The sequence below is a fragment of the Ambystoma mexicanum genome, chromosome 5q (genome assembly GCF_040938575.1).
Source record: "Ambystoma mexicanum isolate Mex_15411 chromosome 5q, UKY_AmexF1_1, whole genome shotgun sequence".
Taxonomy (NCBI): domain Eukaryota; kingdom Metazoa; phylum Chordata; class Amphibia; order Caudata; family Ambystomatidae; genus Ambystoma; species Ambystoma mexicanum.
Window position 1 is genome coordinate 89,159,138 of NC_090933.1, and position 27,118 is coordinate 89,186,255.

The window sequence follows — 27,118 nt, forward strand, 5'->3', positions numbered from 1 at the left end:
TCTGACTATTGGCACCCACTAGCATGTCACGGCTGTGGCCCCGCACGTAGTCCACGAGGAAGTCCAGTTCCTGCTTACAGAAAGGCTTATTCCTCGACGTGCAGGAGGTCGTGGCTGTGTGTGGGGTCCCAGCCTGTGCTGCAGGTGCAACCTTCCTCCTCTTGGACTGTGGCGCAGACCCTGGCTGGCTAATGCCGCCCTGACCAGTATGGCCAGTGGGTTCGGTAGATTGAGCCAAGGGAGTGGCAGGTGGAGGGATGACCAAAGGCCTGACTTGTGTCAGTGGCAGCTGGGTGCCCACTAATGGACCCTGCGCAGCAACATCAGCTGTGGCAGGGTCATTGACCGCAACGGTCCTGGTTGGCAGACTCACAACCGGGGTGCTGTTGGGTGCATCTGCCCCTGCACTTGCCAACACCCGGCTGTTCGGGGCAGCAGATGACATGACTGCCCCAGGGACACGTGTCTTGGTCTGAGCAGCCCGGCCTGCCCCTATGGTTTCCCCCCTGGCCTGTTGGAGATCTACCAAGGGCTCTTCCAAGTGCCAACGCAGCCTGCGCTGGCAGACCCTGAGCCTGGGTGGCGGTGTCCACAGATGTACCTGCAGCTACCACTACCTTTGGGCCCGTGGCAGTCGATGGAACGGACTGCCGTGTCACACGGGTGCCAGTGCCAGATGCAGGAGCTGCATCCCCCGGAACCACAGGGGGTGGTGGCATGACTGCACCGACACATGGCACAACATTGTGCTCAAGTGGCGCACCCCTGCCTCTTCCCCCTCTGTGGCCGCCCTGGACACCCTGGAGTCCCCCTACTCCCTGGTCACCACGGCCACGTCCCTGACCACGCCCGCCACGAGGAGGACGCCCAGCTGAGGCGCCCCTCACCTTTGGTGGCCTCCCAACCATGGCACTGATGTAGTAGTGCTGGCACAGATGGAGTGGTGCCAATGGGAGGTGTACACCACAATTGACCTGGGCAATTGGGGTGAAGGGGGTGGGAAGCAAGATGTTAACAGCCCCCCTGCACCTGCAAGGCTGTATGTGACCCCGGTGATGTGGTGACAGGTCACGCAACGCTCAGGCACCCCAAAACTGCAGTAAAACCGTGCACGCAACCCTGCAGCCTACGTGCATGGATTCAACCTCCCGCAGTACGCGGTGGCACCCAGTAACACGAATAACGCATACGCGTGGGACACGCAGGCTACTATGACATCGAAAATGGGTGCAATACACAGGGGCACCCGCAGTGGGAAAAAGAGCGTGTGCGACTCACCGTCTGACTAGCGCGATGCAGAATAACACGCGTAGCCAATACCCCCGGCAAAAGAAGAGATACATCCTTGATAGCTGTGAAGTTGTGATGGCGCGCGAAACAACAAAAAGCAGCAACACACGTCGGTCTCCAGAAAAGGCACGTACAGGGAACTGCTGGGCCCGCTCACCTTTAACCCGTGCTGAGGGAAACGCACGCGCGCGTCACGTCACTTACGCGCATGGGCCCTTTCCTCGTATTACACGCGGACGTGCAGTTTTTCACGCGCGCTGAAATGCCCATGCACGCCTGTGCGCGTCACGTCACAGGGGCGCTTGCGCTTCAGGGGCCTTCTGTCCAATGAAATTGCATATGCGTGCAGACGCGCTTACGTGCTAAGGGCCTTTCCTCGAATTACACGCTGATGTGCCGAATTTTCACGTGCCAAATCACTCCGTATCAAGCTGGCCACGCGTAAGCACACGGAAGACCACGCTCCTGCCCAGAAGGCTGAACTACTGCCCCCCAGAGCTCTGAGCACGCTCCCACCTGCCATCTGCTGCTACCTGACTGCCTGCTGCCCACGTGCCCTGCCATTTGCTGCCTGCACATCAGCCAGGGGTGCTGTTGCTGTGACCACCCCTGCTGGAACCGAAGACGCCCGACTGGGATTCCATCGCTCCACAGCCCAGACCCAGGACCCAATTGCCCACCCACTCCTGCCTCTGGGGTTGTCATGTCGGGGCAAACACCATCTGAGACCACTGACAACCCCCGGCCAGAGAGACAGAGGGGCACCAGCTTCAGTGCCACCGAAGTTGGTGCCCTGGTGGAGCAAGTCCTGGGGCAGTATGATGCCCTCTTCGGAAGTTCCTGCGCCGACAAGGAAGGATGGACTTGGATCTGGACTGACATCATGACTGCCATCAACGCGGAGGGGGTGGCAGTCCGCGACTTCCAACATGTCAAGAAGCGCTGGGAGGACTTCAGGTCCAGGACCCTGAACAAGGCCCGGCACCTCTTGAAGGCAGCGGATGCCAAGGGGCGCCGGGGCCACTTGTCGGAAGAACAGATGAGGGTCCTGGAACGCATATCCCCAGCGCTCTACGTCCAGGTCCTTGAGAGGCAGACCCGTCTGGAGTCGAGCGGTAAGTGTACATGCATCCTGAATGTGAGCTGTGCGTGTGGTGATTTTTCAGTAGTGTGCAGGTTGCACATCTGTTTGTATGGGGTCGAGTATGGGTGGGGGTGTACAGGGCCGTGGGGCTAACACATGCAAGGGCTGGAATGTGTGAGACATGGATGGTGCTTGTGTGTGTAGGCTTGCATGCCAAATGCAGTTGTGTGGGCACACATGTTTGGATGAATGTGTATGTAAGTAGACATGTCCGTGATGTCACGCATGTATGTTGTTTTCAGCTGGATGTATCAGCACTGTGTACATGTGCATCTGTGTGTATTTGACAAGGGTGCAACAGTGATGCAACATGGATGCATGTGACAGCCGTATGTGGAAGCCTGATTGGCAGATATGACATGGATGCCCATCTGAACACTGCGACACTTGGCAGAGGTGTACACATGCATGCAAGTGTGGTGGTGTGTGTACATGTGTGGTGCACTTCCTGTGTTGCATGTGATGTCTGGCTCACCTTTGCCTGCTCATGCTGTTGTATGTGTATGGATGGTGCTGGCAGTTGTGATATGGCTGTGGTATGGCTCATGTGTGCGAGTTGAAATGACATGTGTGTTGGGGATTGTGATGGCATTTCTGAGGTTTGCCAATGCCACTCATGTACAACTGTCATGTGTGTATGTGTCCATTGTACAGTGCCCTGATGCCTGTGTTTTATTTCTCCCTGTCTGCAGCGTCAACTGATGAAGAGGGCGGAGAAGGTGCTGTGGAGCACAGCGGCGGTGATCCCACCGCCAGCCGGAGACGCAAGGCCGGCTCCCCTCCCATGTTGTCATCTCGTCGGGGAGTGAGGAGTCCGGTGCCGCGTCCCAGGCCGCAGCTGCCAGGGGGAGGTCCAAGAGGCGGAGGTTGGAGTTGGACTCCTCGGCAGCAGAAGGGGCAGCTGGGACCCCACAGGGCCCAACGGGGGAAGATGGCATGGAGTCATCCAGGTTGGTGGGGGGTTTGGTGGAGGAGGAGGCCGTGCAAGCAACAGAGACGGGGTCTGGAGGTGGGGATCCCACTGGTGCTAGTGGTGCAGTGCAGGACCAGGGACAGGAGGCAGCAGAGGCCGCCGCGGAGGTGCCTGTGTGCAATCCTGTCCCTGATCCTGTCCCTGCATCATCTTGCACCAGCAGGGATGCCTACGTCCAGACCCTTTTTCAGGCAGGGGATGAGCAAACGACAACTGGCCTTCCTCTGCCTGCGGACGTGGCTATCCGGGTCCGGGTTGAGCCTGTTCTGACAGGTGTGGCGTTGCGTCAACGGGCCATGCGAGGTCTGGCTCGTTGACCACGTCAGCCTGCTGGGACAGGTCACCCAGGCCGGATTCCTCCGTATGATGGGGCTTGCTACGACCCCCTCCTCAACTGAACCCCCTACGCGCCAGTCGTCCTCCGTGCCATCTTCCCACCCATCAGTCACCTCGGTGCCCTGTGGAGCTGCCTCTGACGATGCGGCCAGGCTGGTGGAGGAGGCATCCCTGCCACAGTCGGGAGTCAGAGGTCCAGCAGGGGTGGCCACATCAACGACTGCACCCCAGCCGGCGGAGGATGTACAGGCAGCAGGAGGCAGTGCACGGGCAGAGGCACAGCAGCAGCAGCAACGTGGTGGGAGCCATGAAGGCTCGGGGCCTTCAACATCGGAGGGGCAGGCATCGGCCGGAGGGCAGGAGGACCCAGGACAGAGAGTGTCTTCCGTGTGGCAGCGGTTGGACCACGCCATAGATGCGGAGCGGCAGCGGGCGGAAGAGGCACGGCTCACAATGGTCAGGGCGGAGAACTCCATGCGGAGGGCCCTGAGGCGGGCCGAGTGCCTCGAGGCAATCCGCAGGGGTTTGGAGGTGGACACGTTGACAGCCCTGCGGACCCTCGGGGCCATGGAGGAGGACCGCCTCAGGGACATTGAGGAGGAGTTCGATGATGCCCTGGCCCGGGACATCCAAAAGTGAGCCGTCAAACTAGCCCGCTGCCCTTGTACATAGTTATGTAGGTAGTGTTAGGTTTCCTTTTTTTTTGGATTTATTTTGGACCTTTTGGACATTGGCCACATTTTTGAATATAGTTTATTTTATTAGTTAGTGTAGTTAGATAGGTTTCATTTCTTTTGTTGGGATAATGGACCCTGGCTTGTTCGTATGTACATAGTTCACTGTTGGATTGTATTTTTCTTTCACATGTTAACCATGGAGCAATGGCTTTCAATTTTATTTCCCATTGGATTTTGTTTTGTGGACAGTGACTTTGGACACCATTACTTTGGATTATGATTTTTGGTTTTGCTTTTTTTCACGGACATGCTTCTTTTCATTTTTGTACATTCCCATTTCTGTTTCTTTATTTTTGATTCTATTTATGTTTCCTTTAATACATATTTTTTTATCGAACTTCAATGTGTAGTATCTCATTGGTTTCATGCATATCATGATATGGGTTTTGAGATTCACTGACACCCATTGGGTGTATGTGAGGGAAATGTGTTTGTTTCGGAACTTGCAATTGGTGTTCTGTCATGTAATTGCCAATTATGAGTGGGTGGATGCAATACTCGGGTGGGTGTTTTGCATTTGGAGGCTGACCATAGGGACCAGAGATTTAGATTGTGATGACATGTTGGCTGGGGAACATGAGTTGGACATGGGTGGGGGCCTGCTGGCAGGTGCCCCACAGTGCTGGGGGGTGGGGGTGGTGGGAGACATGGGTGGGGGCCTGGTGGAGGGTGACCCTGCACTGCCGGGGGGTGGGGGTGGTGGGAGACGTGGGTGGAGGCCTGGTGGAGGGTGACCCTGCACTGCTGGGGGGTGGGGGTGGTGGGAGACATGGGTGGGGGCCTGCTGGCAGGTGCCCCACAGTGCTGGGGGTTGGGGGTGGTGGGGAACATGAGTTGGACATGGGTGGGGGCCTGCTGGCAGGTGCCCCACAGTGCTGGGGGGTGGGGGTGGTGGGAGACATGGGTGGGGGCCTGGTGGAGGGTGACCCTGCACTGCTGGGGGATGGGGGTGGTGGGAGACATGGGTGGGGGCCTGGTGGAGGGTGACCCTGCACTGCTGGGGGTGGGGGTGGTGGGAGACATGGGAGGGGGCCTGCTGGCAGGTGCCCACAGTGCTGGGGGGTGGGGGTGGTGGGAGACATGGGTGGGGGACTGGTGGAGGGTGACCCTGCACTGCTGGGGGGTGGGGGTGTTGGGAGACATGGGTGGGGGCCTGGTGGAGGGTGACCCTGCACTGCTGGGAGGTGGGGGTGGTGGGAGACATGGGTGGGGGCCTGCTGGCAGGTGCCCCACAGTGCTGGGGGGTGGGGGTGGTGGGGAAGATGAGTTGGACATGGGTGGGGGCCTGCTGGCAGGTGCCCCACAGTGCTGGGGGATGGGGGGCGGGAGAGATGGATGGGGGCCTGGTGGAGGGTGACCCTGCACTGCTGGGGGGTGGGGGTGGTGGGAGACATGGGTGGGGGCCTTCTGGCAGGTGCCCCACAGTGCTGGGGGGTGGGGGTGGTGGGGAACATGAGTTGGACATGGGTGGGGGCCTGCTGGCAGGTGCCCCACAGTGCTGGGGGGTGGGGGTGGTGGGGAACATGAGTTGGACATTGGGGGGGCCTGCTGGCAGGTGCCCCACAGTGCTGGGGGGTGGGGGTGGTGGGGAACCTGAGTTGGACATGGGTGGGGGCCTGCTGGCAGGTGCCCCACAGTGCTGGGGGGTGGGGGTGGTGAGAGACTTGGTGGGGGCCTGGTGGAGGGTGACCCTGCCCTGCTGGGGGGTGGGGGTGGTGGGAGACATGGGTGGGGGCCTGGTGGAGGGTGACCCTGCACTGCTGGGGGGTGGGGGTGGTGGGAGACATGGGTGGGGGCCTGGTGGAGGGTGACCCTGCACTGCTGGGGGTGGGGGTGGTGGGAGACATGGGTGGGGGCCTTGTGGAGGGTGAGCCTGCACTGCTGGGGGGTGGGGGTGGTGGGAGACATGGGTGGGGGCCTGGTGGAGGGTGACCCTGCACTGCTGGGGGGTGGGGTGGTGGGAGACATGGGTGGGGGCCTGGTGGAGGGTGACACTGCACTGCTGGGGGGTGGGGGTGGTGGGAGACATGGGTGGGGGCCTGGTGGAGGGTGACCCTGCACTGCTGGGGGGTGGGGGTGGTGGGAGACATGGGTGGGGGCCTGGTGGAGGGTGACCCTGCACTGCTGGGGGGTGGGGGTGGTGGGAGACATGGGTGGGGGCCTGCTGGCAGGTGCCCCACAGTGCTGGGGGGTGGGGGTGGTGGGAGACATGGGTGGGGGCCTGGTGGAGGGTGACCCTGCACTGCTGGGGGGTGGGGGTGGTGGGAGACATGGGTGGGGGCCTGGTGGAGGGTGACCCTGCACTGCTGGGGGGTGGGGGTGGTGGGAGACATGGGTGGGGGCCTGGTGGAGGGTGACCCTGCACTGCTGGGGGGTGGGGGTGGGTGGAGACATGGGTGGAGGCCTGCTGGCAGGTGCCCCACAGTGCTGGGGGTGGGGGTGGTGGGAGACATGGGTGGGGGCCTGCTGGCAGGTGCCCCACAGTGCTGGGGGGTGGGGGTGGTGGGGAACATGAGTTGGACATGGGTGGGGGCCTGCTGGCAGTTGCCCCACAGTGCTGGGGGGTGGGGGTGGTGGGGAACATGAGTTGGACATGGGTGGGGGCCTGCTGGCAGGTGCCCCACAGTGCTGGGGGGTGGGGGTGGTGGGGAACATGAGTTGGACATGGGTGGGGGCCTGCTGGCAGGTGCCCCACAGTGCTGGGGGTGGGGGGGTGGGAGACATGGGTGGGGGCCTGGTGGAGGGTGCCCCACAGTGCTGGGGGGTGGGGGGGTGGGAGAAATGGGTGGGGGCCTAGTGGAGGGTGACCCTGCACTGCTGGGGGGTGGGGGTGGTGGGAGACATGGGTGGGGGCCTGGTGGAGGGTGACCCTGCACTGCTGGGGGGTGGGGGTGGTGGGAGACATGGGTGGGGGCCTGGTGGAGGGTGACCCTGCACTGCTGGGGGGAGGGGGTGGCGGGAGACATGGGTGGGGGCCTGCTGGCAGGTGCCCCACAGTGCTGGGGAGTGGGGATGGTGGGAGACATGGGTGGGGGCCTGGTGGAGGGTGACCCTGCACTGCTGGGGGTGGGGGTGGTGGGGAACATGAGTTGGACATGGGTGGGGGCCTGCTGGCAGGTGCCCCACAGTGCTGGGGGGTGGGGGTGGTGGGAGACATGGGTGGGGGCCTGGTGGAGGGTGCCCCTGGTGGCTTGGGGTGCAGGGGGACATGCGTTGGTGGGCAGTAGTGCAAGTTGACATGTGGGTTGGCTGGGGGGCATGGCCATGGTGGATGGGGTGCCTGCAGGACATGTGCAGGGTAGGCCCCTGTGGTGTGAGCCACATGCAGGGGCCGTGGAGGGTGTAGAGGGAACACCTGGGAGGACCCACACGTGCAATTCACGTGTGGTACTCCCCGCGCACCCCTGTAATACACGTACCCTGATGGAATCGCGTGTGGAACTTCCCGCGCACCCCTGGAATACACGTACCCTGCTGATGTTGCGTGTGAAACTTCCCCCGCACCCCGAAATACACGTACCCTGATGAAATCGCGTGTGGAACTTCCCGCGCACCCCTGTAATACACGTACCCTGATGAAATCGCGTGTGGAACTTCCCGCGCACCCCTGGAATACACGTACCCTGCTGATGTCGCATGTGAAACTTCCCCCGCACCCTGAAATACAGGGTGCGGGGGAAGTTTCACACGCAACATCAGCAGGGTACGTGTAGTTGGAACGGACCAGGATAGAATGGAATCTACCTTTGAGGGTTCCATTCCAATCCGCTTAGGGCTAAGAACGAATCCGAGATAGTGAACAGTTGATACATGGAAAAGACACTTCTCGGGTTTGGCCAGGAGCTTAGGTTCACGTAGACATTGTAAAACTGCCTTTACGTGTTCTTCATGTTTCAGGTGGTCCTTGGAGTAAATCAGTATGTTGTCCAGGTATACAATGACGAAGAGGAACAGCATGTCAGAAAACACTAGGTCCATAAAACGTTGGAAGACCGCTGGGGCATTAGCAAGTCCGAAGGGCATAACCAGGTATTCAAAATGGCTAAAAGGTGTTCTCAAGGCCGTTTTCCATTTGTCACCTTCCTTTATACGAATTAGATGGTAGGCACCCCTGAGATCTAATTTTGTGAATACTACTGCACCTCTTACTGCTTCCAGGATATCCGAAATGAGAGGCAATGGGTAGCGGTCCTTGATAGTACACTGGTTAAGGCCACGGTAATCTAGACATGGTCTAAGCTCCTTGGTATCTTTCTTGGGAATGAAAAATAACGAAGCGCCCGCCGGGGACTTGGATGGTCGTATGGTGCCATTTTCCAAGTTAGTATCCAGGTATTCCCGGAGGCCCCCTTTTTTAGGTTCTGATAAAATAAAAATTCTTCCGAAAGGGATCACTGCTGAAGGCTCAGTATCGATGGCACAATCCTCAGGTCTGTGAGGAGGAAGAGCTTGAACTATGGCAGTCGAAAATACATCTGTGTAAGCCTGATAGGCCCTGGGAATTTGGATGATGTTAGAGACAGTGACTGGACTCTGTTGGATTTCTTGCAAGTTTTCTGAGGACTTTGGTATGGGATCTAGGAATAAGCAGTAGGACATACAGTGTTCAGAACCAAGAAACAAGGAGCCTGCTGCCCAATTGATGTAAGGGTTATGCTTCTGTAACCAGGGCATGCCTAGAACCATTGGATAGTGGGCAGATCTTATGATGTCAAATTTGATACTCTCTCGATGGTGATTTATAGAGAGTAGGATCTATTTGGTTTGAAGGGTTATGGGTCCTGAAGATAGGGGTCTTCCATCAATTGCCTCTTCTGGTTGCATCGTCTCTCGAGTTTCATGTGGAATGTTGTGAGAAGTGACCCAATCATGATCTATGAATATACCCATGGCTCCGCAATCCACTAATGCCAGAATGGGGTAAGATTCTTTCTTGGAAGGCGATAGAAAGGCCTGAAGAATCACAAGCTTGTTTGGTCCAGGAGAGTTCAAGGAAGGAATTGATGTGGAGCAGACATCATTCTCCCGAAACTGTGCCCCATCTAGGATCGGGAGCTGGCGTTTCCCGAACGCCATGGAGGAGCAATAGGGAACTCTCTGACAAGATGTTTATCGGATGCGCAATGCATGCAGAGTCCAGTGTGAATACGGCGCATCCTTTCTTGTGGGGTAATGGGTCCACGGAATGCCCCCAGTTGCATGGGTTCTGGATCTGAGGTCGGAGAAACTGCAGGTTCTGGGCTAGAAGGATGGTCTGTGACAGCTTTTTGGAATGATGATTTTGACTTCTTTTTATCTGCCTTTCTTTCCTGGATTCGAAAATCTATTTGCAAGGAAAGGTCCAAGAGGGCCTGGAAGGAATTAGGGTGAGCTACCCTGGCTAGCTCGTCCTTTATTTCTTCGTTCAAGCCTCTGCGAAAGAGAGTGAAGCTAGCTTCTTGGGACCAATCAGCTTCCTTCATAAGTTGTTTGAAACGGGTGACATAGGTAAGCATATCCTGGGATCCTTGTCGAAATCTAATAGACGTTCGCGAGCGCTGTAAACATGCTCAGGACGATCCAACATGGCCTTTAGGGCTTCCACGAATCCATTGTAATCATCCAGGAGAGCGTCGCCCGAATTGACTAGGGGAGTTGCCCAGGTTAATGCGTTGCCAGTGAGGTGTGATATCATAAACCCCACTTTTGCTCTAGGGGTGGAAAAGTAGTAGGCCTTGAAGGTGAAATGCACCAAGCAAGAGTCAAGGAAGGCACAAAGGGTCTTTGGAGAACCATCATATTTGTCTACCACTCCTCCCAATAAAACACTTTCCTTGGTAGCAGAATTACGAGACAATACCAGCTGATTTAAGGCAGCTTTCTCAGCCTTAAGGTGTTGAACTTCTGTGGTCAGTTCCTGCATGCCTCGCATGAGGTCTTGAACTGCGGCTTTCATCCCTGTATCTGTATCGATTTTTAGGTGTCTCAATCTGTCACAAGTCTCTCCCCTTCTCCCCTGTCTTTTCTGTTTGCTTGCAACCTTCTTTTGTGACTTCTTCCACACGGTCCGGGATTTGTATAAGCCTGCGCACGGTTCTTCGGATTCCAGCGTGCTTCGTTGAGATTGTCCAGGAAGGAACCAGGAAGGAACAATGTCTGCGTGCGGAGGCATGAGACCCGTGGCTCGAGCGCGGGCAAAAATCCAGGAAAGTTTTGGGTAAGTTGTGGGATGAAAGGAAAAGGAGGAGGGAAACAAGGAACCGGGAATAGAGATCAGGAAGGCAGCCCCGAGCGAACTCCGGCAGCACACGTCCAGCTACGGCGAGCAGTAGCGGTGAGACGCGCAGAGCCGCGGGGGCGTGTCTGTTTTGTAGAACATAGAGCGTGTAACGCAAAGACTGGTAAGCAGCGTTCCGCATCAAGCGGCCATGTTGGAAGGATTACTGAGTTCAATCCCCTATGTGTCAGGGACCACGAAGTCCAGAAGGGACGCAGACGGCGGTTCATGACAGAAACCCGCGAGACATGGGAAAAACAGTTGCATTATTTTATCTGTCATCTTTGATGTCCTGGGTGTTAGTCTTAGCAGTGCACGGTGGTGGCGCGAGTTATGGTTGATTAGCTTACCATAACTGGCGAATTTCAGGGGTTTTTCGGTTTTACTTGGAACCATAACATCCCTTTAACACATTTTTTTCTTTGAATTTCCTAGGTTTTTATTAGTCCAACTTAACCATAACGTCCCTTTAACAACGTTTTTTCAGTGAATTTCAAAGGTTTTTACCAGTGCATGCTATTTTCCTTACTTGATTACTGCTGTAAAAGGAACATGAGAAACAGTGCACCCTAACTTAGAAATAACACACGCGCAACATTTTCCCTTGTCCACCTACCCCTCCACATTAGTGTTTGGTTCTCTCATTTCCCTCCCCACCTTTCCTTCTCAGCTATCCTGCCAAAAAAAATACATCCAAAAACAACAAAAGACATATTCCTGTTTTTATAGACTCCATCTACTTTATATTTCTCAGTAAAGTACATAGACTAAATAAGATTTTCCAACATTTCCATTTGCATTTTGTGTTGTGCTAATGGGAATATTGTGGCGTTCATCCTCCGTTCCAGGGACTGGAACGGTGGATGTCGGCCCAGCAGCCCAAGTTATCAGCCCAAGCAAAGCGAGGGTGGATAACAAGGTCTCTGGACCATTATCCCCCCATTCCAGCCCCTGAAATGGGGGATGAAGGCCATTAGCACCCTAGGTTCCCAAAGCGGGAACCCGGGATGATTAAAAATAGGATTTTTCTTCCAACACCGGGATGCCTGCGGCATCCCTTTGTAGGAAGGAAAATCATTTTCCAAGATGGCCACCATTGAAAGGGAAGGCAAGGGTTCCATACAGGGCCCCTCTTTGCTTTCCATAGCAGCCTGCAGAAGACAAAAAGAGAACCCTATGACCATATTACCACAAGTACATTTTTCTTCCCTTTCAAATCTATCCTTATTTCGAATAGCTTTACCACAAAGCCAGTCCCAGGTGGACATGGCCACTTTAATCCTATGTTTTGTCCCTTGTGGTCATGGCCAGTAGCCAAATTGTCCGGATCATAACCTTATTCCATGACCCGGACAATCTAGCCGCTGCCCATGGCCACAGGCTACCCCTCAGTCACTAAAGGTATACCGCAATTTTTTTGTGCTCCATTATGACACTTGTCAAATAATAAAACACTGGCACATTTGCAAAACCATGCTTGTAGGTCCTTGCCAATGCTCCTTACCGAAGTTTGCTGGAAATCCACCCATGTTATATTTTTTCAAAAGTGCCAAATGTATGCACATACAATCGTCATATAACCTAGCCCCCACTTGACAAAATCCATTCAGACTTTACGAAAACATCTATATCTAGATCTATAATCTTTTTGCAAACCTTTGTGTAGATTTGTCAAATGGCACCACATTTATAAGCTTTTACAATATTTTGGGACCCCCTCTAATTTTGCTTCCTCTTGACAGAATCCCACCAAACTTTGCAAAAACATTCATATCTAAATGTATTATCAGTTTGTCAAATTAAGTGTAGTTTCGTCAAATGGCACCTCATTTATAAGCCTTATCATTATTTTGGGACCCCCCTCTAATTTTGCCCCCTCATGACAGAATCCCACTAAACTGTGTGTACTCACTCAGAATCAGGTCAGAAATATACATGCAAAATTTCATGCAGTTCCATTAAGTGGCGCCAAAGTTATAAGCCATCCAAGAACTGCATTTCACCAACCCTGTAATGCTAAGGTGTCCGCAAACTTTACAGGACTGTCTGCGAAAATCCAAAATGTTCGCAGACATTCGCGCCAAAATAACACCTGTTTTTTTTTGCTTTTTGCAGCCATATCCCATCCCATCCTAATCACCCCTCACCTCCCCAGAGATTATTTGATAAGTTTGACAAGTGGAATGTTGTGTTTTTTTTATATGTTTTTACCGTGATGTCCGCGGACATTGGCCGCTGTCCACGAATCCAAGAAGGCAGGCATTTCCAAAAATCTGACGCACTTCACGCTCTTCACCATCCAATCAGCGAACACGTTGCATGTCTGCGGACATGACGCAAGCCGATTAGCCAATCTGTGACCTGTCCGCTGAGCAAACAGGGAAGTGTGTCCGCGGAGTGGACATAGATTTCACTAATTTTTTGTGACCTACTTTTTGGTCATTTTAAAAATAACGACTGGACGGATTTTCACCAAATTTACAAAAGCACGCTTTCGGGACCAAGCCGCTGCTCCTGCCGCAAATGCGGTGAAAATCCGTCCAGCGGTTTGGGCTGTAGGCGTGAGCAAAGTTTTTTCCCCATTCAGTCTATGGGAAAAAAGACATTTTGGGCCCCCCTATAACTTTGCCCCCCCTGGACCAAACCTCACCAAACATTGCAAATAAAATCAGAGTGGGCCATATACTTTTTTTGCAAAGTTTGGTGAGGATTTGTCCAGGGAGAGAGAAGTTATAAGCCGCCCAGAAAGTGCTCTTCCTATGGGATTAGCAACGTAACCATAACTACACAGCCACTAGCGTGGCTGTGTGATATATCTCTCTCTCTCTATATATATATATATATATAGTATTATTTTCTTTGGAGGTTAATAGTACTTGCGTCCTTCCAGGTTCCTTCTACATCCCTGTAGTTCCATATGGGTAGTTGCAATAAGCGGCTGCAAGCTTGCTCTGTGCAAATTTAGCTTTCTTGCCTTTCTGCATTTGGCTAGTGAAAAGGAAAGGATTCTGACAGTATGTATATGTATCTGCCCTCTATGTACAGAATGGTGTATGCATGTTGTTCGTGTGTGCACGTGTTTGTCTACGTAGCCTTGTGCAGGGATGCGAGTCTACAGCGTGACTAACGTTACTATGTTGTGTTGTCAGTAATGACGTCAGCATGGCTGGATATTTATCATTAGTCAACCTGGTCCAGTGATGGGGCACCTGTATCCGCAAAGACATCAGCTAGATAGGGTTTGAACGGTTTTCTAAGAGAATATCTGCTCACATGGTTGGCCAAACAGCGACTGACATCTCTTGTTTCTCATTCATTGGGCTGACATGCGCATAGGGGACACAAAGGCCATTCCAGGGTCCGTCTCTTCAACATTGTTTCAAACACATTCATACTGGTTCTCCAAGAGGGTCCTTTTGAGGAATGTAATATTAATGGGAGGAGTGTGCCATGTTTGATAGGTACTGGAACAAATCACACAGCAATTAAATTGAGAGATTCCCCAATGTGCCACTTTCTACCACTATACAAGCTGTGGGCATTTCTAATAATCCCATGATTCATACTGTGACTGCCCTGTGATCAGTGTGTGTAGGTCCAATTTCAGACAATCACACATTTCTTCTTAGCCCTTTGTCTCCTGTAAGCCTGCCAGGCTGAAACCTGTTATTTAAATTACAATGCACATTTCACTGATACTACAGATGTGATGTGTTTAGGCATTCCAAGTGAACATGAAAATGAGATACTAGCAATGTTGCAAGCTGTACCAGAACAGGTACAAATTGACGAGATTGGAAAAACAGACTTGAATGTGTTATTGTCTAAGGATTCTGAAGAATTATCGTCACAACATACAAATGAAGTGGGTCTTATCAGAAATGCGGAATTAGTGCATTTTCAGGTGGACCCAAAAAAACCTATACCATAACAAATCCAATACTCCGTGAAGTGAAAAGCAGAGAAAGGGATATCTATAGTTATTGAATCATTTTTACAGCAAGGAATTATTGTCCCTGACACTAAGTTATGTCATTCTATATGGTCTGTTCGACTCTGTTTTAAGGGGCGCACATTTGGTCACGTAATACACGTCGTTTGTACTTTGGTCTCTGACAGCAGACTTTAAAAGAATATTAGTTTTGGGGCACGCCTAGACGAACGTCTATAAATAGAAGCATTCTGAGATGGAACAGATGTCTGTTGTGTGGGGCAGTTAAAGATGACTGGGCTTCTGACAGTGAACAATTCTCTGGGGTCTACTGCACGCGCAAAGCAGTTCACTTAATAAAGTGACGGTTAGAACTGAGAGACAAATAACGTAAAGGTTGCTGTGGGTCTTAAAAATACAAGGATTAGTGACTAGGGAGAGATGGAGAGGTAAGGTCGAAGTGGAATTAAAGAGAAGAGATTACATTGTTTGTAGAAATGCAATTAAAGGCTCAATGTTGTCTTTCAAGTAACTAAAAATGGAAAACAATGAACAGTTGTCAAATGGTCAAATCTCAACATGGGAAATATTTGCTGGTTTGACATGCATTTCCGCACTTGAGAAAATAAAAGGAGACGAGTAATTTTGGAAATGTTGTAAATATGCAAAAATCAATGCAAGGGACGTGCATCTATTGATGAGCGTTTTTATTAAAAAAACAGACCACAATCGTGCTCCGCATATGGGTAAAATTGCAATAAAGAGAGAATTAGATATAAATAAAGGTGCAATCCTGTGCTGGTGAAGCCAGTACAAGTGGCATATTGAGAGAACTCAAAACCACTCTTTGTAAATATATTAAAACAAAGAATCCAGATTGCAAGGAGAAAAAGAGAAGACCTGCCTGCAGCAACTATTCACTAGATGCCACTCTGGCGCACATGTTCAAAAAACAAACTGCTTTGGCATTTGTGCCACCAGATCATGTTGTAAGATATTATGGTGTATTCTTTTCCAGTGATTTCTACATGGTACTCGGGGCAGAGTTAACATCCCTGCTTAAATATTTGGATGACAATTATGTGGGGTGAATAGCGACAGGGGAAACATGGCACTAACCACGGTTTGAGGTAGAATTCAGGAATTGCCGCTCCTCAGTAGCTGGTGGCATTCCAAAGACAAATAATAATGCAGAGGGGGCACAACACACTTTCTAAGAGATTTCACCATCCACATCCAATGTTGTGACATTTCTTGGTGGATCTACAAAGGGAGCAAGGGTTACAGGAGGCAGCCCTACAGATAAGGGTTGTATCGCCACTTTTATTCCCTAATAGTATGCAAACACTCCCAAAATTAAAATAGGCAGTAAATATACTGTAGAACCATGTGCCCCTGCTTTCAGCCACACAGTTCCATGGATATGTTTGGACTAGTAGTACCACAGAAAGAAACAACTATTGGTAATGCCTGATTGGAAGGCACGCATATGTCAGATGCTAGCTTGAGGCGAACTTCATCACACTGGAATATCACATCACAGTAGTAGGGCATGTTGTGGACGCTATTATAGCGCCTCCTTACCGCTCTATTTATTCTCCCATCTACTTTTTAGCGGTGAGCTCATCTGCTCACGAAATGGCCGACCTACATCTGCCCTCCCTGGCCAATACAGACCGTGTTACAGCCGGGTGAGTAATCTTTTCTGATCTATTGATTTATGCTATACCTCTGACTAGTGTAGAGTACACATGGTTTTTTGACATACATATCCTTGACATACAGCGACTTGTGACAGAATCTATACCACATATCGAGGGATTTAAGGTTAGTGTTTTATTCCTTACGGTTAATTCAGCCACCTAACAAATATGCCTGTTACATGCAAGCAGACTAAGTGAGTCTATTTATTACCTTCTAGGTGTTTAGGAGATTAGAATTCTACTATTGGAATGTTTTTGAACTATGAGCTCCCAAGCTCTGAAGATGGATTACTAAAATCCGAAACGCGTTGGCAAATGTGATTCTAAGTGGAGTTTATTGGATGATAACAATTGCCTAATTGATTTATGTGTTTCATGACCTAATTGTGTGGAGATGTAACACAATTTTTTTAATTGTCTTTTTGAATTGGTTTGCATACACTTGCTCGATTTGTACTATACCAAATTGTATGAACATTAATATCTCAACATATGGAGATCTATGTATAAGTTTACCTTTTGACTTGTTAACCTCTTTTCTTCACATAAACTTCAGTATGAATTAATACTGTTTAATATGATTATAATCTTGGAACACAATGATGACTGATTTTATTCTTTATAGGACTACGTCTTATCACTCATTGTTCACAGATGAATATTGTTTGAAACTTAAACCCTCAAATCGTAGTTTTTATCTGATATATTTAGAAAACTGCCTACAAGAATTTACTTTTGAACTTTCTACAGTATTGGCGTGTGACGTGATATCCAGCGCTTGTTAACGCTCTAAATAGCCTTGGGTTTTTTAGTCCACTAGGAGTGCACAAAAGGGTTACCTGTTGGCTACAACAGGTCTTGTTTGCGTGTCTTTTTCCTAGTCTCGGGTGGCCTTGAGACTTTACCTTTCTGCACCTGAAGCAGCCCATTATACTAGCAAAAGTATTAAATGCTTCTGCCCTTCTTAACAATGAATCAATACAGGTTAAATCTTATGCTTACACTGTTGTGCCCCTCATCCCCCTTTCTTGTTATTTCGTATAAACTTGGCCAATCCGAGCGGGTGCACACACTTCCATCACTAATTGAGTAAAACTCATATGACAATGTCCTTCACGGAAATAGATCCAACAACTAATAACAGAGCTGAAACGCTTGGATTAGGGGAAGAAGAGGCTCAGAGCATTCTTGGCCTAATTAAGTCTACAAGGGAGGAACTAATTACCGCAACAAACCAGAAACGCTTATTGAACAGCTAGAGCGGAAAATCTGCTGTGAGATTAATCTGAAGCTGCATGCCACAACGCTTGCTCAGTACCATAAGGCACAGAGAATTCCTCACGGGTAACTTAGAGCCGACTTTATGCAAAGATAATCCTACCTTCGTGAAAAGATGGCGACAAATTCTAAATAAGTGCTCGTTGGATCTTATATTGCTCTTTATAGAAGAACTGGCCCATAATCTAACTACGCTGGACGAAGATATCAATAACACTAAAACGAATTTAAGTACGGGACTGTCCACGGAACAACTAAAACAGATTCTTGAAGGTACTAACCAGAAGCTGGCCAAGTACAAACAAGAATTGGAAGTTAAAAAGATCAGGAAATTTAGACGAGATACATAAGATTACAAGCTCGATATTGTCTACAGTTGGTAGGAATATTACGGCCAGTGCCTGGCAAGACCCTATAACCCACGTGCACCGACACCGGGAACTCCCAATCCAGAGACGACCTCATCTGACGCATCTAGCACTGAACTTGAAGTAACCCCAGAAACTACAACTGAGGCGGGCCCCTCATATCTCTTCAAAGTAATCCCAGCATTGGCACTCCCCATTTTTACGAAAAGGACCCACCAGAAGGGAGAAAAGAAAAAACCCAGAGAGGAAGAAAACGACCGGGAAAAAGACTTAGGGCCTCATTACACGTTGTGCGGTAATGGAATACCGGTACCGGTAAAGTTTTACCGGTACCGTTAATTCCCTAAGCCAATCACGACCCGGACCCATCGCTATCTGCGCACCCGTTAATTACGGTGCCACTAATAGCGGCAAGGGCACGGACGCGCAACCCCCAGGCCGGAATTAGCGCCATGGCGCTAATACCAGGCCATCACAAGCCATGCGGACATGGTATTAGCGGCATGTAAAACACCCAAAAACCCCTTACCGGCATGGCGCTAATAACGGCATCGAAAAGCACCCGTTAAGAGACCTGAGCAGTGTACCCATCAACTACAGGTGGACACAATCAGCACAGGTGCATGCAATGGAGACAGGCAGCACAAAAGAGCACACCACACCCCTACCCACACCCCTTCCCACACCAAGATGGCCCCAATAGCAGCAGCATGACATGACAGCCTTGACTACATGATAGCAGTGCAGCACCAACAACAACAGGCCACACCAGAGGTGACCCGTAACAGGTACCCATTCCTCACACCATACAGACAATGCCAGCGATCCACTGAGGAGGTGGCTCCCAACCCCTGTACGGAACCCACAGAACCAGCAGGAAGAGGACAACAATATTGCACATCCCCGTACCTGCGTCGTGATAGAGCTGGCAGTCAGACTTCCAATGACAGTGCTCCGCTGCCTAAGCAGCCTGTGTGAGGCACTCCTGTACAGCCGTGTCAAAGTGGCAAAGATAACCAAGCCATGTGTAGAGGACCAAAAATGTGCAAATGACGGAATGTGCCAATGCCACCTGAAATTGACATGCAACCACCAGAAGTGCATGATGGGGATGTGGATGAGTACGGGTGGAATGCCCCGGCAGGACATGCAAGAGGCAATGCCAAGAGGGCACAACGATGTGCGTCAGCATCTGATTCTGAAATCCCATCAGGCACAAAGGTGAAAAAGCATGGACGGAGATGGATATTGTTGCCCTGGTGCATGTTTGGAGTACCATAAAGGACCCTGTCCGAGATAAATGACACATACGCAATGATGGAGACCACGCTTGGGTTTCAACTTCAGAACAACTGTGTATTGAACAGAATGTGATAATAAATGCAACACCCCAAAACACCCAAATGCACCCTTACCTCCCTCCCCCCCAAACACCCAAATGCACCCTTACCCCCCTACCCCCCAAAACACCCAGGTGAGTCTCATGGTGTCTATAATGTTTCCTGCACCACATGTGCCACCTGGTCCTTGGTGGAGCTAAGCATCAGGGCCCCCACCTACATCGGGTTGCTGTGATGCGGGGCGCCTCAGGTTGCGCAGTGAGCGGCGCAGGGGGCTGGTCTGCAGGGAACTTGCTGAGGAGGAGGTTCCCGTCGATCCTGTGTTGGGGGTTGGTGATGCTGCTCCATGATGTCCCCAATACGTAGAATGGCCTGGCGGAGTTGGCCCATCTCCTGGCATATCCTGTCAGTGCAGGCCTCCATGGCCTCCTTTGTTTGTCCAGCATATTTTTGGAGGTCTTCCCTTAGACGGACTGTCTCGGCCACATGCTGGGCGACCAGCGCAGCCATGTCTTCCTGCCTCCGGCTGATGGTTGCAAGGTCTTCCAGGGTGGTAGATGCCGCTGGGCTGGACGGCGCGCCCTGGTCCATGCACCCGGCATCCGGTGAGGACAGCTGAGGGCTCTATGCACCTTCTACAGTGAGGGTGTCATGTGCTCCCTGGGTAGCAGATCGGGACGTTGCCCTCGGACTCCCCTCAATGGACCATGTTGGGCTGGGGTCATGGATGAGTTGTAGGACGTCGATTGCGTCCTCCTCATCACTGGCCGGTGCGGTGGCTGCTGCCTCCCCAGTGGAGCTGGTGGCTGTGGAGTGCGTGCCCTCCGTGCTCATCTCAGCAGTGATGGGGCACACTTGCGTGGGTTCGGCTACAACAGGAGCCGTGCCCTCAGGCTGTGATGCAATGGTGCTCCTGCTGCCCTTGGCCCTTTGCAGATGGACTGTCCTCCCACTTCCACTTGAGGTGGTGGCGGTGTCACCCCTCTCATGCATTCTGGCTTTTTTGGCTGCTGGGGGAGTACGTGCTGCGGTGCTTGTCTCTCCAGTGTCCGTCGGTGATCCTGTGGAGGACATGAATAGGGTACATCATCGTTAATGGGTCTAGGTGCCTCATGCAGAATGTTCACGTCATGCTGCTCTATGCATTGGGGCCTATTCATCAGTGATTCTTGTCATGGGGATGTCGGGTTGGTCATGCATAGATGGGTCAGTATTGCACGTGTATATGGTGATGCATGCATGTATGTGTGTGGCAGGACCAATGGCCTGGTCATCGACACGTGTTTGGGGTACCCCCTCACCCTTCACTGTGCATTGTTTGACGTATTCACTCACCTCCATCAGATGAGATGGCCACACCATGCTCCATGTCTCCGACCCCCTCTATGGCTTCCACTCCGATGGTGGAGGCACATGTCTCCTCCCACTCCTTCATCTTCAGAGGTGATTCTGCGCCTCCTCCTGTGGCCATTGCAAGGTTGCGGTTGACTGAAAGGATATTCCGCACACGTAGCCGGAGGTCGTCCCACCTCTTGCGGCAGTCCTTCACGCTGCGGGTGGTAGTGCCCACTGCACTTACTTTGCGGGCTACTTCGTCCCAGATGTCCTTTTTCTTGATGATAGCCGCCCGGCGCATATCATTGGCGAATACCACCTCCGCATTGGCTGCAAGTGTGCTAGTCAGCATAATGAGCTCCTCTGGTGTGAATTTCTCTTTCCGCTGTCGGTCAGAGGATTTTTTCGGGGCCTTTGACATCTTCAGGCAGTCCTGGATGGTTTTTGGTCAGAGTTCTCCGGTAAGATGTCCTGGATGCAGAGGATGGCACTGGATTGTGTTTTTAAAGATGGCCGCCGTTCTCTTTCCCGTTCCTGTGCGATGACGCTATTTCCGGTTCCGCTTTTTGACGGTGTCCGCTAATAGCGGTGACCGCTATTAGCATGTTGCGTGAGGGAGGAGGTGCTATCAGCACTGTGGTCGAGGCCGGTAATGGGCATTTTGTGGACTTTTGCGGCATGGCGGTAATGACATTTACGGCATGGCGCTATGCTCGTGTCTGCGAACTCGTAATGGGCCGCTATTAGCGGTCTTTAGCGAGGGCGGACATGCTAATAGCGCCATGCCGTAAAATTCCGATTTTTACCGCACAACGTGTAATGAGGCCCTTAGTATTGAATATTTCCTCCTACTATTTCTCCCCTTTAGAACTGTGGGTGTTATGGAAAGGATTATCATTTGTTCCTCAACATAGTAGTAACCTGTTGAAAGAGAAGATCGATTTCTTTAAGCTCATGAGGAAGCTCAATTTGAAGGTCTTTTTTGTCGCCCTCAAACAAGATTCAACACTAGAGGAACCCTCAGAATTCCTCGAGATGAACCCTAAAAGTTCCTTTAATCCGCCAGTTCAAAACCATGTCCTTACAGTCTCTGAGAAAACTGTGTTGTAAGATTTCCAAAAAGTTCGCTTTCATTCGAAGAGACATGGGAATTTTACCTGTAGGGAACGACAGACTCTGAAAAACTTGCTTGATAATCCAGATATCATCTTCAAGCCTTCAGACAAGGGAGGGGCACTGGTTCTCATGCATAAACTCGACTAACTAGAGGAGGTGGAGAGACAATTAATGGATGCTGAAACTTACAAACAAATTGAATTTAACCCTAGAGAGAAAGTGCGGACTATACTCCAAGAGGTTTTGGATGAGGCTGAAAATAGAGGTGTTATCTCAGAAAAGACCCGCACATTTCTTGAAAATACGCATCCCATCACCCCAGTGTTCTACATCCTTCCCAAGATTCATAAGAGACTCATAAAACCTCCAGGGTGACCCATTATAGCTTCAACAGAGTGCCTATTAGAACAGCTTGCCAAATACCTGGACAGGATTCTGCAGCCACTGATTCAAGACAGCAAAACCTTTATAAAGGACACCATACATTTCCTGTGGAGACTTAAAGAGACACAGTTTGTGAATGGCAGAGACACTTTATTCACTATGGATGTTACTTCATTGTACACCAACATAGTACACAAAGCAGGCCTAGAAGCAGTCGAGTGGTTGCTGCTACAATCAGAGGACTGCCAAGGTGACAGACTTTTTGTACTTAGAACGCTCAAACTGGTTAAATTCCAAGACAGATTTTTTTTACATCTATCCGGCACTAGTATGGGAGCCGCCATGGCACCTATGTACGCCAACAGATATATATGTTCTATTTGGAAATCAAATACGTGCTCAACTCGCCGAGATGGAAGCAAAACCTCTCCATCTTTGTACGCTACATCAATGACGTTTTTTAGCATTTGGACAGGCCCCTCAGAAGAAGTACAGGAGAACTGTAAAATGATGAGCTGGATGCACCCGAGAATAAAATTTACGACCCAAATCAGCAAGACTGTCATCAACTTCCTGGATGTAGAGATTTATAGTGAGGGCCACAACTTGGCCACAAAGATCTTTGCAAAACCCATAGATGGGAATAGCCTATTGCTAGCCACTGCTTTCATCCACAACACACCATTGATAGTGTGCCTCTGAGCCAATTCCTCAGATACAGACGGAACTGTCATGATGCCTACCCCGGGACATCCAGACCAAGTCCATCAGTCCAGGGAGCAGGCATCCAGACACCTATTGAAAACCCAGCCACCCCGGCTAGGGTCTATCTGGGTCCATTCCTGGCGCCGTAGGCGCCAGGCTCATATATGGGATCAGTCCTGGTGCCATAGGCGCCAGGCTCATATGAAGAAACGTACCTCATGCAGACCATGCTGCAAAGAATCCAAGCCAACGTGAGGCCTGGAAGGAACTACTTTGTTTCAGACTATTTTTTAATCGGGTGTGGTCTTGGGGAACTTCTTCCTGGGACTACTTTGGAGGCTATTTAAACCACGCCCGATGAGCAGGACATGCTTCTCGTTATTCTGCATCCTGCAGCGTAACGCTCACCGTGCCTGTCTGTCCAGCATCCAGTCTTCTGCCACGCCTGCCTCGAATCCGGAGCTCCTAGAAAGAAGGGAAATAAGAAGAAAAGGTTAGAGCAAGAACATTACCTTCATTCTTCATCTGATCCTGGATCCTTCACGCATCCGAACAAGGAAAAAGACTTTATTTTGTGCGCGTTGCACCGCCAACTGCAGCGCAGCGCTATACTTACCAGTCTTCACAGCACCTCCTCGACCCGGCGCTGCTCCATCATTCATCGCCAAACTCCCGGCACCTAAGGGGACGAAGAAAGACAATGGGCCTCATTCCGACCCTGGCGTTAACCAAGGCGCTATTAGCGCCTTGGTTGACGCCGTTATCATTCCGACTGCGCCATGGTGAATGGCGGAATTACCGCCCCATTCCAAGGTTGGCGGGGTCTGTAATTCCCCATTCACCATGGGCCCTTCCCCATTCCCATTTTTGCCCCATAGGGCTCAATGGGAATGGGGAAGGTGCTAATTACGGCACCGTAAATTACGGTGCCGTAATTAGCTCCAAGGTCCCTTTGCGGGGTGGTTTTTTAACGCCTGCAAAAAGCAGGTGTTAAGTTCCAACCCGCAAAGGGAACTCGGAATAGGGTGGTAAGGGTTTAACGGCACCGGTCTCGTTACCGGTGACCGTTAACCCTTACCGCCCGACTCGAAATGAGGCCCAATAAGGTGAGCCGAGAAACCAACAAAGACAATTTCTATTATCACTATAGACTTACCGAGTTACCGCCGCAGATATTATTCTTCTACACGCCACATCGTCTTACGCTGCACCTGTAAGGAGAGAGAAAGCAACAGGTTAAGCACTGCCATTACCGGACAGTGTTGGGTAACACAGACTCTTACCTAAACGCAATCAGTTGCTACGGGACAACCTCCTCTCGAATCAAGCTGCAAGACAAAGGAAGGAATCGGACAAGAGTGAATAACAGACATTTTGAACTCTTAAGAACCAAATAATTACGGCTCCTTGCCACTTACCTCGGACTCAATATTCATCTGGAACTCACCCAATTCCCTTGGACCAGTGAAGTAACTGGTTATCTACGCGCCCCTGCACTCCACGCAGGATGGAGAGCTCATCATTCAAAACCATAAGGTGAGACTGGAGAAAGGGAATATCGGAGGTGATTAGTGGGAAAACGGTGGGGGTGTGCTCGCTCAATCCACGGGTGGCTAATTCCTTTTCTCCGCTTTCAGGAGAATACTCCTACGGGTCAAGCAGACAAAATTGAGCAGGCCAGTTGAGTCAGTCATCTCTGCACTACAATTCACGTTGTTAGAGGCCGCAGCTATCCAGTTCCGAACGTCGCCCCTGTGGGAGCCAGGTGAGCGTAACAGGAACATCTCGGAGATGTAAGCGACAATCAACTTCTTTGGAAAGGACATTTTTATGAGAAGTTATAGTCCTACCCTCATTTCCGGTATTGCAGAAAATGTGGAGACTGTAGATCGGGATACGCTCTTGACTCTTAAACCTCTGAAACCACTGGTTTACGTGACGACGCACTCTATTCGAAGTGGCAAGATCAAGAAAATCATTCAAAGGAATTGGCCGATGCTCCAAATGGATCCACAATCGCAGCCACTATTGCAACAGCTACCAACCTTCGCCTACAGAAATAGTAAGGCGCTACGTAACAGCTTGGTGAGAGCTGAGATACCCACTGTTCCAACACATTACACTCACTTCAACGGAACACTGCCCTGCCACAACTGCCAACACTTTGGAAATATAATATTGGGCAACAGCATTACACATCCTCATTCAGGGAAGTCTATCCACCTGAAACATTCCTGTATGTGTGATTCATCAAACTTAATATATGTGCCAGATGTCTGACAAGTGTTACAGCTTCTGCAGAATATATGTACATCAGACCCCATCTTAGGCCAGTAGAAATATAGAGAAATCCTTTCCTTGGTCTTCTTAAAACTTAAGTGACCAGCTAAAGGAATCTCATGGTTTAACTGTAGAAACTGGGGTCTCATCTCCTGAGGCGCTACAAGTCTTCTGTAGTCCCCTGGGGCAGACTCTATGGGCTCACTGTAAAGGAGGCCATCCTCCCAATAGAGCCTGTGCTTCCCTGGCTCTTGCCCTTCCAGCTGGGAAGCTGCCTGTTGGCGAATTCCTTCAAGCGTAGGACACTCTCCCCTACAGAGGCCACCTTCTGCAAGCAAAGTCTGCAGCTCAGGATGGTATTTAGGATCCAGATCTCCAACAGGGGAAGGGCTTCTTCCAGCTCTGTTTCACCAGTAGCTGGTCCACCATCCTTTGGTTAGTCCTCTCACTCAACCTCAGCTGGTGGAGGGGTCACAGGTGTGACCTAGGGCTGTCCTCTCAGGGATGTCCTTGTTTTGTCCACAGGGGTGATACCTTTCTTTCTTCATGAGACCTGGGGTTTCCCCTTTGTCTCTTTCCTTGTCCTGGAATTAGAATGGTGTCCTTCCTGTGGACTGGGAGCTATAGGTACCACTGTAGCTGTCTGCTCCTGCCTCCTTTTTCGAGGAGGCCTGGGGGTGCTTGATACAACTCCAAGAGTTTTAAGTCATTCCCCAACAGGACTCTCCCAGGCACCTCATTCTGTACACTGGCAGATATTCTTACAGTCATATTGCTGCACTGGATGGGCTTGTAGTATTGGAACCACCTGGGCAGGGCCTTCAGCAAGCTTAGTGGGTCCTTTGAGTGTCTTTGGAACATCCTCAGGTTTGGAAAAGGTTTCATCCACCACCGGAATGCTGGCTCCGGTGTCTCTAATGGAAGGGGTCTCTTGGCCATACACAATTACACTGTCCTTGTAATATTCTTTTGTGTTATTTGGAATAGAGGTATACACATCTACATTCTGCTGGTCCTACAGACCCAGGGACACTGAAGAAACACTGGCTGAGACTCCAATGGGCTCTTCAGTCAATAGATGAAAGTGTCCACTTGCCAAATGAACTTCTCCTTCAGGGATGAAGGCTAAGGAGGCAGTGTGGACCCCTGAAGGTTTAGCCTTGCATCAGGGATCCCCTTTCACATGGTCAGTTGACTCACAAGCGTAACATTTACCAACTGGAATGGGGGCTTGGTTTGCCACCAGAGGTTTCACTAGACTGGCCTGTTTGCCCAAATGGCTTACCCTTCTTATGTTTGTGGCCCTCTTTGGGGTGGTTGGATTTAGAATTCTCTTTGTCATCTTTCTTGTGCTGCTTCCCCTCATCTTTTTTGTGAGTGGCCCCAGAATCCTTGTGAGTGGCCCTGTTGGCAACCCACAATCAGCAGCCGTTGCTAGCTTCTTGGGATCAATCTCTTTTGAGTCAGCCAAGTGCTGTGTCAGCTCAGGTGAACAGGCATCAAAAATAGACTCGAACAAAACAGATTTCTCATTCCTTCAAAGGTAGTTACTCTGTAACTCTTAACCCATCTCATCTAAATTATTCAAACATTCACACACCCAGGTTGCCCGAGGGGTACCATACGTCTTATTCAGGGTGCCAAACCTCTTAAGGTACTGGGAAGGAGTTGTTTCCCAAATCTGGCTATCGAAGCCAGCTTCACATTCTCATACTCCAATCTTTCAAGTTTCCCCACCTCCATTACAGCATCAGTTGCAACCAGGGGGAGCCTAGACAAAAGCCTAGGAATGAACTGATTCCCTGTGAGACCCCGAATCCCATGATTGTATTCATAAGCACCCAACCAATTCAAAATATCAAGTTTCACATCATACATCCTCACTGCTTCTTTGGGCAGGTGAGGCCTCTTGGGACTGGAAGACCTAGAGGACTCTGGGAGG

The 27,118-nt window shown here is 50.8% G+C and overlaps 1 protein-coding gene across 4 annotated transcripts in view; it reads left to right on the forward strand.

The window, feature by feature from the left end:
* LOC138497237 (fibrous sheath-interacting protein 2-like) overlaps positions 1-27,118 on the forward strand; it is a 727,834-nt gene that overhangs the window by 590,909 nt on the left and 109,807 nt on the right. The window contains exon 6 of one of the 4 annotated variants that reach the window (XR_011278548.1): positions 16,283-16,358. The exons of the other annotated variants lie outside the window; for them this stretch is intronic. The gene's annotated coding sequence lies outside the window, so the exon portion shown is untranslated. The remainder of the gene's footprint in view (positions 1-16,282; positions 16,359-27,118) is intronic. 4 annotated transcript variants of the gene reach the window in all.